Source organism: Zalophus californianus, chromosome 14 (assembly GCF_009762305.2).
Source record: "Zalophus californianus isolate mZalCal1 chromosome 14, mZalCal1.pri.v2, whole genome shotgun sequence".
Classification (NCBI taxonomy): domain Eukaryota; kingdom Metazoa; phylum Chordata; class Mammalia; order Carnivora; family Otariidae; genus Zalophus; species Zalophus californianus.
The window spans coordinates 67,688,863-67,702,284 of record NC_045608.1 but is presented as its reverse complement, the minus strand read 5'-3'; the positions used below and the strand labels follow the sequence as shown (position 1 = coordinate 67,702,284).

General features: G+C 46.1%; 1 long non-coding RNA gene across 1 annotated transcript; it reads right to left on the bottom strand.

The window, feature by feature from the left end:
- Positions 1 to 419: 419 nt before the first annotated feature.
- LOC113913276 lies at positions 420 to 12,607 on the bottom strand. Its single transcript, XR_003517138.1, has 3 exons — positions 12,518 to 12,607; positions 6,425 to 6,484; positions 420 to 750 (listed from the first exon to the last, which is right to left on the bottom strand). It is a non-coding gene; the product is annotated as an uncharacterized LOC113913276 (long non-coding RNA).
- Positions 12,608 to 13,422: the final 815 nt, after the last annotated feature.

Genomic DNA, 13,422 nt, shown 5'->3' with positions numbered 1-13,422 from the left:
GTCTTGGCAAATCATGCCTCCCCCCGGGCCCCCATGTTCTTCACCTGGCAAGTAGAGATTAAAATGAAAAATGAAAAGAACCACCACCCCGTCTTGCCAACTGCGTGGAACATGAGTCTGTATGAAGCTCCAACCTGCTGCGGCTGAAGACGTGGCTTAGAAAGTGCAGGGCAGTGTGTGCATAACGGGCTTGTGGCTACATTTTTTGTTTAAATAAATGCACTGCCATCTGGGGGGAGACAGCCAGTTGCGGGATGTATCAGCCTTTAAAAGGGGGAGGTAATGAAAAATATTTAAGTCAAGATCAATTTTCTGAACAATAAAGAAAAAGCAAGAGTTAAGTGCTAGTAGTTAACCAGAAACTGTCACCCATCTCTTTTCCTTCTGCCAGATTATATGAATACACAGTTTATGGAGAAAGAGAAAAGGTAAAATGTTTATTTGTGAAATAAACAGAAGAGGGCAAGTTGTTGAAATATGGAATCAAGCCGATCTTCGTGGCTACTTTGCTCTTTGATATCTCCAGTTTGGAGTTGCGGTGTTTTCACACACCATTGCCAAGCGTGGGGACACCCGTCACTCCTGGAGCCTTGTCTTGAGTCAGTTCTGACCCTGTCTCTTGTTCAGAGGTGGCCTCCAGCTCTCAGGGCATGGGTCCCCTCTCTTCGGTGTCCCAGTGACTTCCAGCCCGAGTGCGGTGACACTTCCTCTTCCTGGTCCTCCTGCAACGTTGGTGAGCAGTCCTGCCCTCTGAGTTTGAAACAAGAATTAAAATCTGCATTCACAAAGTGGTGACTGGAGGGTGGGGGAGACAGTCTGACAGGGTTCCTTTAACCCGCCCACGGCTCATTCTCCACGACCGTTTTCAAGTAGACCTCACTCTCCCCAACCTCCCTATGTGCCCTTCCATCCTAGGCATCGGAGGACCAAGTGTCCTGCTCCCGGAAGAGGAAAGAACAGCCGCCAGCTGGGCACTGGCCTGTGAGCCTTCCAGCCTGCCTCGTCCACACCGGCTTCTCCCCTGCCCTCCTGTAACAAGAGGCAAGGGCTTCCTCGGAGCCTCACTCCGTTGGTTCGCTGACCCCACCCTGCGTCTTGATTTCTCCTTCTCTCTTGGATCAAAATGCTCTGTCGCTCCCGTTGCAAAAGAAAACCTTACTCCCAGCTGCCCGCCTTCTGCTCTCATTCTCAACTAGGCTTGTCACAAGAGCTTTCCACACATCTTCCTGCCCTCTCTCACGTCTCCTGATCCTCAGTTCACTCCAGGTGGGGTCCTGACCCTGACCCTGCTTTCTCGTCACTGCCTTTGCTGGGGTCACCAGTGGCCTCCATGTTGTTAAAGCCGGCAGACACAACCAAACATCTCTCCAACTTGCCCTCCGAGTCCCTAACAGGCTGGTTGCCATCTCGCTCCTTCTTCGGTCCCTCCCTCCCGTTAACTACAGGGACCCCATTCTACTGGCTGGCTTTCTTCCTCTGTTTCCTTTACAGGCTTTTCCACGTTCCCTCCCTGGACGGCCTAATGCTGGAGGTCTTCAAGGCTCTCTGTCGCACCCTCGTTTCTCTTTCAGTCTTTTCGGTATAGAAAATTTCAAACATAGATAAAAATAGAAAGAAGAGTATGATGAACCCTTATGTACTCATCACCCATCTTCAACAATTACCGACTTAAGGCCTACGTACTCATAATAGTCTTTCTTCCCCTGGTTTACTTTGAGGTAAAGTACCATACTCCCCACTATTTTATGTGTAAATGTTTGGTATATTTGTCTAAAAGATAAGGACTCTTAAAAACATAGCCTTCATATCATTAACACACTTCAAGTCTATTTAACAATAACTGGTTAGGTCCATGGAATCTCATTGACATTCAGGGTCTTAAGCAGCCTTCATAAGCCAGTGACTCCAGGCTTAAATCTTCAATCCAGATCTTTCTTTCAGCTCCAAACCCTATGTCTAATTCTCTATTTGACATTTCCACGTGCCGGGTTTGGAGGCACCTCAGATGTAATGTGTCCCAGACAGAGCTCATGATTTTCGCCCTCACTCTGCTCCTCCTCTGGGCCAACCCTGTCTTGGCAGATGTACCAGAACCCTGGGTACACCTCCTTCATTCACCTTTACCCCCGCCTCCAATCCATCACCAGATCCTGTGAATTCTTCCACCAGAATATATCCTGACAAGCTATTCATTTCTCTCTCTCTCTCCCCACAGTCATGCCAAGCCACCGCCCTCCCTCACCTGCACTACGGAGGCCTCTAAGTGGCTTTGTTTCTCTCACTTGCACCCTCTGCTGAGCCTCAGCTACACACATAGCAAGTCCATGTCAGAAGAACTATCTGTCCTCCCAGTTGGTAAATTATCACTGCACCAAGCCACTCCCCAGCCCAGGGCTCCAGCCCTATCCCAACCACCAACCTGCCTCCCTCCAGTAGGCCCCAGCAAGGGACCTCAGACACTGTGCTATCCTTGGAGGCTCTGTGCTCAAATATTTTAAAATTCATATGGTATTATGATGACCTAAGACTTTCGGTAACTTCCCTAGTGAGATTCAAGGGAAGATCCAGAAAACTTGTGTTCTCCTACCCTCCAACAGCCAGAATAACAGATTAAAAAAAAAAAAAAAAAAAAAATATATATATATATATATATATATATATATATATATATATATATGTAGCCCTGCCTTGGAGAGGAGAGGGAATTGTGATGGGAGGGTAGATGAGAGGAACTTTTGGGGTGGCTGGTGATGTTCTTGTCCAGATCGGGGTAGTGATTACACAAATACATTGACTTCATGAAAATCAGTTGGGCCGAGCACTTAAAATTGTGTACTTCTCTATCCTCTGTTATATTTCCCTAGAGTTTACTTAGAGCATATCACCCAGAATTTCCCTGTGGTTTCTGCTCAAGGGGGGAGCATGCTGTCTCTTGATCTGACTCTTTCTCTTGTTTACATTCTCTCCAGAAGGTTCTGGTACTGTCATGGGCTCCTGTACCATCACTGAGGAGCTCTGCAGTGGTCTGCCCTCCCATGCCGTGGGTCCGCACCATGGGTGCTGCACCGGAGGCCCAGCCTCTGTGGATGGATGGGCTGGAACAGGCCCCTTCTCCTCTCTCACTGCTCCCCTTCAGCGTCCACAAGATCCACGACTCCGGGCTATTCAGGCAACGGGGAATATCTTACGTAGGGGCTGGGAGAGTTTCTGGAGTTACTGAGAGCCCGGACAAAGATTTAAGTTCAGGCTATTTGGCACTTCCCCTTGAACCTCACAGGGGGAGATACCTAAAGATTCAGGCCCTTAACGTAAAACCGTGAAAAGCCACTCAATCTCACTGCTAATAAGGGGAAATGCAAATTGAAATCCCCGTGAGTCACCATTTCATGCCCATGAGCTTGGTAAAAACAGAAAAGTCTGATAATACTAAGTGTGGGCAAGGATATGGTGAGTTCCAACGTTTGCCAGTGGGAGTCTAAACTGGAGAAACACTTTCCCGAGCAGTTTGGCAATAGCCAGAAGAGCTGAAGATGCCCCTGCCTCATCGCCCCGGGTGCCCGTCCCCACTTCTCGGTCTCTGCCACAGGGGAGCACGGGAGTCTTGTCAGGAGGAGAATCTTCTTCTAAGATCATGTGTAACAGGAAAAAAAAGGGGGGGGGGCACAACCAGAAAATAAAATTTTGACCTTGTGGCCTGTTTATGTAACAGTGACAATGAATGAACCACAGCCACATGTATCAACATGGTTACAAACAAAGACATAAGGCTGAGTGGAGAAAACAATTCACGCAAGGAGGGTTCGGTATGGCACCTCGGGGACCAAGCTTGAGGACCTGCAGGTCAGTACTACAAAACGCATATGGATGCATAAGTGTGCATTGAAAGGATGAAAATGTTCATGGGAGTAACCACTGCATGACAGTGGATGCTTTAGGAGAAGGAGGGCAGGAGGGGTCCACAGGGCACCTGAGCTCAGCTCTTGTTCCATTTCTTAGAAGTGAAAATATGAAGTAAATATGGTTTAGTGTTAAATCTGATAGAGCCAGGTGGCGGGAGGATTTTTTATTGTCTGTCCTTGTCCGTATGTTTGATATTTCCAATAAAATCAATCAATTAATGAAAAAAGCTCCTCCCACTCCAGATGGCTCACCTGTCCCGGGTTCAGTCTTTGCTCCCCAGGACTTGCCCCCTCTTCTTCAAGGAGCTTAGTTGGAAGAATCTAAAGCACAAAGCGGAAAGTTCCACACTTCTCCCAGGCTAAGCCCCTCCATGGAGTCTTTTCCTTAACACCACATCCTACACCAAGGACCTTTGGTCTGCGTAGGGCGCAGCGTCAGCCTGATGCAAGCATGCTGTTTAGGAGCCACACTGGCCGGGTCTGACCGCTGGCTCTGCCACTTGTCTGCGGGACCTGGGACAAGTTCCTTCTACTCTCTGTGCGCCAGGAGGGAGGGAGCGCCAGCAGAGAGGGTGGCCCAGGCGGCTGGAGAGGGGAGCAGGGGCAGCTCCCGGGGGGGCAGGTGACCCTCATCCTCTGCTGAGCTGGGCTATTGGCACAGATGGACCAGGTCATATTTCTCTATGGCGGCAGGAAAGGGCCACATGCGGGATTGAGTTATTTTAGCAGCAATCCTTTCCGTTTCAGTCCTAACGTGTGTGCAAGCTCACTGGGGGCACCAAGAGAGTCTATGTGAAGCAAATTTGCTGTAGATCGCAGCAGACCCTTGGCTAGGGCAGGAACGAAAGCAAAGACTCCCCAGCCAGTTGCAGACCGACAGGCCCTGCCTCTGAAAACACTTTCATGAGTTTCCCTTTTTACACCAAGAGTTTCGGGGAAGCATGGATACGCTGCCCACCCACACTCTCTGCCGAGCGCTCTGGAATGGCCACGAACCCCTGGCGCCTCCAGGCTCCCGCCTCTTGGAGGTGCTACAGCCACATCCCTGGGGCACCCATGGCCTGGAGAGACCCCATGGTCTCTTCCATCCTGTCTGCTTTATCTACCCCTACATACTGTCACCTGCATGGCCTTATGTAATGCTTGTGGGCCTTGCTGAGATGGGGGAAGGGGGAGAGTTATGGGTTGAAGTGGGTTCCCCCCTCCAATTCATATGCTAAAGTCCTAACCTCCAGAACCTCAGAATGTGACCAGATTTGGGAATGGAGTCATTGCGGGTGGAACGGGTTAAGACGGGTGGGCCCTTCTCCAAGATGACCGCAGTCCTTATAAAAAGGGGAGATGTGGAGACAGGTGCACACACGGAGAGCACCAAGTGAAGGTGAAGTCAGCGGTCGGAGTGATGTGTTGACAAGCCAAGGAAGGCCCAGGACCGCGCTGGAGGCCACGGCAGGGTCGTGGAACAGACACCCCACTGCCCCCGGGAGGAACCAGCCCTGTGGACACCTGGATCTTGGACTTCCGGTACCCAGCACTGAGAGACAGTGCACTTCTGTTGCTAAAGCTCCCCAGTCCATGGGCCATCTGTCTGACAGCCACAGCAAACTAATCCAGGGACTAATATTACCCCTTTATGATGGAGGAACTGGGGACCCCCGAGAGTGGAGCTCAGTCAAGGTCACACAGCTGCTAAGAAAACCAAGCTAACGCTTGATTGCCTCGACACTGTCACAGGATGTTTGACGCTTCATAGGAGGGAGTCAGGGAGTTCTTCAGGGGCTGGGAGGAAAAACATAATGCAATTTATTCTTCTATTAAGCATGACCGGTGACAACTGCTTTCTGGGTGGTCTGTTCTGAGCTGGATCTAGACGGTATTTGGGGAAAACAATACTTTCGCTTATCACCTGTACAAGATCATATAACAAGCCAAATTAATGTCATGGGACTCGTCATAAAGACTGCAGCCTTCAGACATGCTGTCAGCGCGCTGGATAATTAGAACGAGTCTGGCACGTTTGGCGGCTTAATTTACGGCACCTTTGGCATTTTGGCGCAGCCTTGGCCTTCTGATCCAGGCGTCCTTTCTGCTTTGTATCCTTGGGTGTGGATGATTCTCAACTTCTTGCCTTGGGAGCAACCCCCCCCACCCCCCCACCCCCCACCCCCCGCTCCTGAGACTCTGCCTCGCTGGTTCCCACGCTGTGCTGTCGGCTGGAGTGTGTGGAGGGGGGAAGGACAGGGCCCCTGGGGTCCGCAGACACGTATTCCAATGCCAGCTGTCAATCCAGAGCTGTGCGGCCTTGGCCAAGCCACACCCCCTTTTGTGTCCTCGTTTCCCCACCAGTAACTCGAGGGGCTTGGACGGGAGGATTAGCTCTTTCCAAACTGGGAGGAGGGGGGTGATCTGCAAAGAAGGTAAAAGAGGCCAAGCATGGGGCTGGCTGACCAGCTATTTTTGGTGTTTAAAACTTCCTTATAAAGTGGTGGGTTTTTCTCCAACATGAGCCTGAGCAGGACACCCACCTGTCAGGCATCCGTCAGCCCGGCTTGGTCCTGTGATCTTGCCCATGCTCACCGGACCCTCTTAGGTGAAAAAGGCAGGAAACATGAATTAATTCTCATTTGTACAATTTAACTGGCAAGCAACTCTTCAAATAGAAGCCTTTTGGGGTGATCTTATTAAAAGGCATGTTTGATTCTAAAAAGGCGGGGAACAATCGGGCTGAGGCCCCCAGATTGCTGCCTGCTGTAAAAGCCTGTGATCCCAGCCCTACCCTGGATTGGTGCCCTCAGGCTCAGTGATCCAGGTGGCGGGAGCCCAGCATCTGAGATCCGTCTTCGTCAGCTGCTGTGTCCCCTAACTTTCCTCCCTCCCCCGCTCATGCCATATCCTCCTCCCTCCTCGGGTTATAATTGAAGGTCCTCTGCTATGAAAGGGTTTCCATCTCCAATTTGTTGCCAGTTGCTAAGATCATCCTTGGCAATTTCTGTATATATCTTCGTGTTGAGAATGACTTTTGAATATGTCTTTGGGTCACACGTGGCATACCTTCCCCGTAAGAAGTGCGACTCCTTGAGCATCGGGATAGAATTATTTACGGCCTGTAACTGGATCTAGGGCCATGGATTCTTCCAGCCCGTGGCCAGGACCCCTGCCTCTGGCACTGTGGTGTCAGGCTCAGTGAGGGAGAATCTCTGAGGGTGAATCAGTGATGGCTGGTGCAGCTAGTCGGGGGCCGGTCGGGAAGCAAATCCTGGTCCGACTGATTTTGTAAGCAGTGCTCCTTTCTCTGTGATGGCATTAGGCCACGTCTGTAGGAGGTGGACCCAGAGGGCAGGGCTGGCTTCAAGGGGCCTACTAACAAAATATAACTTTCGTGGGGAAAGAGAAGTGCCTTCCTCAGCTCAGGGGTGTCCAAAGGAGCAGCAGGGGGTAAGGCCAACTTTAGAGGCAGGTGGAGCAGTCTGCTTCAGGTCTGGGCGTGGGCTGACTCAGGGGTCCGCACTGGTGCAGCATGGTAAGCCATGAAATCACAGACATTGCTATTGTCCACCCACTTCCCTCTTTTTCTCTAATGATAGAACTCCCTCCCCTTTTTTTTAAAGTTAGGCACTTAGCTGCCCCTCACAAAGGCTACTTTTCCCTGGCTCCCTGACTATGTGACTAAGTCCTAGCCAACGGAACGCAAGCCACAGTGAGGACGTTTTCTTAAAGAGAAGGAGTGTTCCTTTTTCTTCCCCTTTCCTTCTTGCTGCTCCCTGGAAGGCAGATGTGATGGCTGGTATCAGAGCAGCAATCTTGGCCCTGAAGTGACCTTGTAAGCCACACCTGATGGGACCACAAAATAGAACGTGCTTCTCCATGACCCTGTGGGGTGTCACACCAGTCCCAGTCCAACTACCTCTGGACTTTCTGTGTGAGACAGAAGTAAGCTTCCATTTTTGCTTAAACCATTGTTCCTTTGGGGTTTCTGTCTCCTTATCCCAAATTACAGAGAAAGCTGTGATCATTTTTTTTTTCAGTTTTTTGTTAATTCTTCTGATTACTTCTGGTGCTGATACGTCTCTAACACTTGCTTAAATCTCCCCTGCTTCAGCCAAGAGAACGTCACTCGTTGAGGCTCAGAGCCTTTGGCAGGCACTAGAATCTAACTGTAATTTATTGACATTGTTTTGTTTCTATGGTCTTTATTTTTAGGTTACCACTTACTTAAGGTAAATGATACTCTTTTCCATTTACAATAGTGACATGAGGTCACTTTCCTTTTAAAATAATTTACTTAAGCAAAACAATTGAATTGATTTAAAAGATATTAAGTGACTAAGAGTACAGGTTACGGCAGTGAGGGCGGAATCAAGGAGGCGGCTGGAGGCTGACTACAGCCGGGGAAATTAGGATATAGATTGTGCCACTTTGGAAAGAATTATCTAAATATTTCTTCCTTCAGCATTTTGTGGTTCTTGTTTTTGATGATTCAAAGTATTCTCAGCGGAGCTAAGCTACCTAATTCCCGAAGGCAATAATTTGGTAAATATTCCCCCAGACCAACCATGAGAGTTAAAAAGTGTGAGTGCTGCAGCCAAACTTCCTGTGTCCAATTCTTGGCTCCTGTGATGACTAGCTGTGTGACACTGGGCAAATTACTGTGTGTCTCTGTGCTCAACATCTCACCCTTCTGATGGAGTTGATGATGTTGTGGAGAGGATTAAATGATCAATCATACGTAAGGCGCCAAACTGAGCATCTGACATACATTAAGTATGCAACAAGTGGCAGCTATTTTTACTATGGTTATGTCTGGCTTGAATGCATCCAGAAGTCAGTGTTGAAAGCTTTCTACTAAGCTCTTGGATGTAGAATAATTCTGTCCTGATGCTCAAGATGTTTTACATCTTAAAGGTAGATTTTTCTCAGGTTTTCTATTATTCTAGTATTAGTATCTAATATTAGTATCTAATATTCTAATAAGAATATTCCAATATTCTTTTTCTGTTCCAGCTCTAATCCAGGATACCACATTGCATTAATCTTCACACTTACCTTAGTTACCTCTAATCTGTGACAGTTCCCCATTCTGTCCTCTTTAATGACCTTGTCACTTTTTAGGACTATTGGTCTGGTATTTTGTAGAATTTCCTGAAGTTCGTTTAGTAAAATGCTTTCTCACAAGGAGGCTGCTATTATAGATTTGGGGGAAGAATCCCCAGAGGTGACATGTCCTTCTCACTGCATCATATCACAGGGTATATGATGTCAATATGTCTTATTACTGGTGATATTAATCTTGAGTGCTTGGTTAAGGTGGTGTCTGCCAGGTTTCTCTACTATACTATAAAGTTAGTATTTTTCTCTTTTTATAGTCTGTTTGTTAGAGGAGAGCCTAAAGTCAGCCTACACTCATGGAGAGAGAAATTAGGGTCTACCTCCTGAAGGGAGGAGTATCAAAGAATTTGTGAATATATGCCACCACAGTAATTAAGAAATATTTTGAGGAAGATATTTTGAAGCTATATCCTATTTTTTCCTTAAACTTTCACCCACTAATTTGAACATTCGTTAGTGGATCTTGCCTGTAGCTATTGTTACTGGGATGTTCTAATGGTGATTTTCTATTTCTCCACTTCATTCTACATTTATTAGTTGGAATTCTTATGAAGGAGGAGGTGTCTCATTCACCCCCCATTCATTTATTTATTCAATTATTTGTTTATATCAGTATGGACCAAAAGATATTTATTTTATTATTTAGGGATATGATCCAATACAAATATACCGGGAGCCTTTTCAGAAAGACCTGTGTCCTTTGACATGCTCTCATAATTTTTTTGAGCACTTCCTTACTTTCAGGTACTGCAGGATGCTCAAAGATCATCTTGATTTTCCCTGCCCCGGCTGAGAACCAAACATTTCCCCAAGGAACCCTGGTTCCTTTGCTTGGAGAATGGTATTTAGAAACCAAGATCTGAAGACTAGGTGTTCTTATCGCTATTGGGGTGTTACTGTTTCTAAATCCTTTCTGTGTATAGGTTTAGGAATGTATGTATATATACTAACTCATGTGAACCCATCTCTCTTTCTCATCATCATCACAAATGAGTTTCTACTGATATCTCCAACACTAATCTAATACAACCAAGTTTATTCTAGCCTTCCTTTCTCTCTCTTGCTTATTTGTAACTTCTTTCTCCAATATTGAAAAGCCTTACTCTCAGGCCTAATAGCAGAATGGAGATGGCAGAAGAAAGAATCAGTGACTGTAAAGGCACACCAATAGAAATCATCCAATCTGAAGAAGAAAGAGAAAGAAAGATTGAAAAAAGTGAACAAAACCTCCAGGATTTGTAGGACACTATCACAGGTCTCATATCCACGTTATTGAAGTCTCAGAGGGAGAGGAGAAAAGAATGGGGCAGAAAAAATATTTGAAGAAATAATGACTGAAAACTGCCCAAATCTGGTGAAAGACATAAATTTACAGATTCAAGAAATCCAGGGAGCCCCAAGAAGATAAATGTAAAGAAAACCACATCTGGATGCATTATAGTCAGAATACTGAAAACTAGAGAGAAAGAGAATATTTGAAAACAGCTAGAGAAAAATAACACATGACATAGTGGGCAACAGTAATTTTGATACCCACTGACTTCTTATGAAACAACATGGAAGGCAGAAAATAGCAGAACAACATCTTTAAAGTGCCCAAGGGAAAAATTGTCAACCTAGAATTCTATACCCAGCAAGTATATCCCTCAAAAAATAAAGCGAGGTAGACATCCTTTTACATTGCCAGCAGATCTTCACTGGAAGAAAGGCAAAAGCAAACTCTTCAAGCTGAAGGGAAATTATACCAGAGGGAAGTGCAGACCTCCAGGAAGGAATAAAGAACATCAGTAATGGTAAATATCTGGGTAAGTATATAAAACTATTTTTTCCTTTTGATTTCTTTGAAAAACATATGATTATTTTAGAAAAAAATTAGAATAGTGTATACGGAGATGTAATACACGTGACAAGTACAGTATAAACAATGCTGGGGGTGGGCTAGTTTAAGGGATAAATGATGGAACTATACAGTTGTAAAGTTTCTACATCTTATTTGAAATAGTGTAATATTCACTGAAAAATCAAGGGTGTATACTATAATCCCTAGTGCAACCTCTAAAAAACAATGTAAATATTTATATTTAAAAGGCCACTAGATATATTAAAATGGAATTCTAAAATATGTTTATATGGCCCAAAGTAGGAAAGGAAGGGGGAATAAACAAACAAAAACGGAGGAGACAAACAGATAACAAATAATAAAATGGTAGACCTAATTCCAATCATGTCGATAATTAAATATTAGTGGACTAAGCACTCCAATTAACACATAGTAATTCGCATTATGATTACCATTATTATTGCTGTGGATTGCAGAAGAGTGAGGTCATTCTTCTGATCTGGTTAATCTTTCAGACTATCATACAACCCTGAGCATCGAGGGTTTGGCTTTGGGTTATCTGCTGCTTCTGGAAAAACCTTCCTTGTCTTCCCACCAGGCAGGGTGCTCCTGAAGGGACCATCTGTCTGCCTCCTTAAGCCCCTGCTGAGTTCCCAGGCCTGAGGATGGAATGGGTCCTGACCACATGCAGGGCATCCCAGAATCAGCACCCAGGAGGACACAACAATCATAGAATCCAACCCGGCAAATGTCTCAGTTTCCCTTAATAGAAATCTCTCATCTGATATTAGTTTTTAAGCAGATTTTTTTGAAAGGTAATCAACATGCACATTATATGTTTAAAAACTGTGCAAAAAGTTTTGCAATTAAAAGTCAGCCTCCCTCCTATCCTGGAACTATAAATCAACAAACACAGAGTTTTGTTATGGGCTCAGCCTGAACCCCCTCCCAAGGGACTGTTGGCAGGGGCTGGGGAGGGACTGGTCACACCAGCAACAGGAGGAGTTGGGTTTTACATTCTTCTCTACTCAAGCAGATGTCTGCCTCATGTTCTTTTTTTAGCCTTTGAAACCAACTTCCTGGAATCTACGTCCTCACCATGGGTAAGCAATAATAGTATTCCAGAAAGCTCGTGTTTATGGAGGAAAATCCAGCTAAGCATAATGGGTTGGTTCTGCCAGCTTTATAATATACAGAATTTGCATTAAGAGGAAAGTCCTTCATAACTGAGAGTTGAAGGAGTATGGTTGGGGAGTGTAGCTAGAAATAATCTCTGCTGGTTAAATTTAGGGATTTAAAAAAAAAGCCATTGGTAAAACGCTATCCGATATTCAAATGGTTTGGAATTGTTTCTCTTCAGAGGATAGGAAAGAGAGGAAAAGCCATGGGCTATGGCATCCAGTAGAACTGGTTTTTATTCCCATTCTGCCACAATAGCGGTGGCAAGTTACTAAACTCTAAGCCTCAATTTTCCCATCTGTAAAATGATCCTGGCACCTAGTAAATATCTGACAAATACAGTTTTCCTACCCCGCTCTCCCGACTCCCTGTGTTTTGGTGTTTTCCAGTTACCTAATAACAAACCATCCCCAACCTAGTGGACTAAATGGACAAGACATTGATTTTGCTAAGTGCTAAAGCAGCTTCTGATTATGGCTCCTGGTATTCTCACCCTTGTCTGATCCTCTGCCATTATCTGTGGCCGGACTAGTGATTTTCTCGCAATGAATGGATATGGCGAACATGATGGGATGTCACTTCCGTGATCAGTTACAAGATGGCTTCCATCTAGCTACCGTTTTTGCTCCATTGCCATGGCTTGCATGAAGTAAGCCACCGTGCGATGTGAGGCCCACGTGACAGAACTGAAGGCGATCCTGCCAACGACCACAGGAGTGAGTGGAGCCTTCCCCAGGGGTCCCTGGAGATGACGAAAGCCCCGGCCAACACCTTGATTACAGCCTTTGAAAGACCCTGATGCAGAGGATCCCGCTAAGCCATGTCCAGATGCCCGGTCTACAGAGGCTGTGGGAACATAAATATTGTTTCAAGCCACAAAGTTATAGGGTAATTTGTTATGTAGTAATGGGTAACTAAAATCTCAGGAATCTGCAGTTTGGAGAGGACTCAGCAGGGATAGTGTGTCTGTCTTTTACTTGTCAGCTAGGTGCGTGTGGAAGCTGGGAACTGAAATCATGTGAAAGCTCCCTCCTTCCTTCCTTCTTTCCTTCCCTCTTTTCTGCCCTCCTTCCCTCCTGCACTTGTCTGGAGGTTAATTCTGGCTGTGGGCTGAGACCTTAGGTTGTTGTTGGCTGGAACACACAAGTGTGGTTTCTCCATGAGGCTTGGGTTTCCTCATAATAAGGAGGCTGGGTCTCTAGGGAGAGAGAGAGGGAGAGAGCGCACCAGATGAGACATAAGAAAGGAAGAGAGGGATAGAGAGATGGAGGGAAAGAAGGAGAGATAGGGAGAGAGAGACAGAGAAGGAGAGAAAAAGGGAGAGAGAGAGGGCAAGAGAGAGAGAGAGAGAGAGAAAGAGAAAGAGAAAGAGAGGGAGAGCACCACATGGAAGCCATA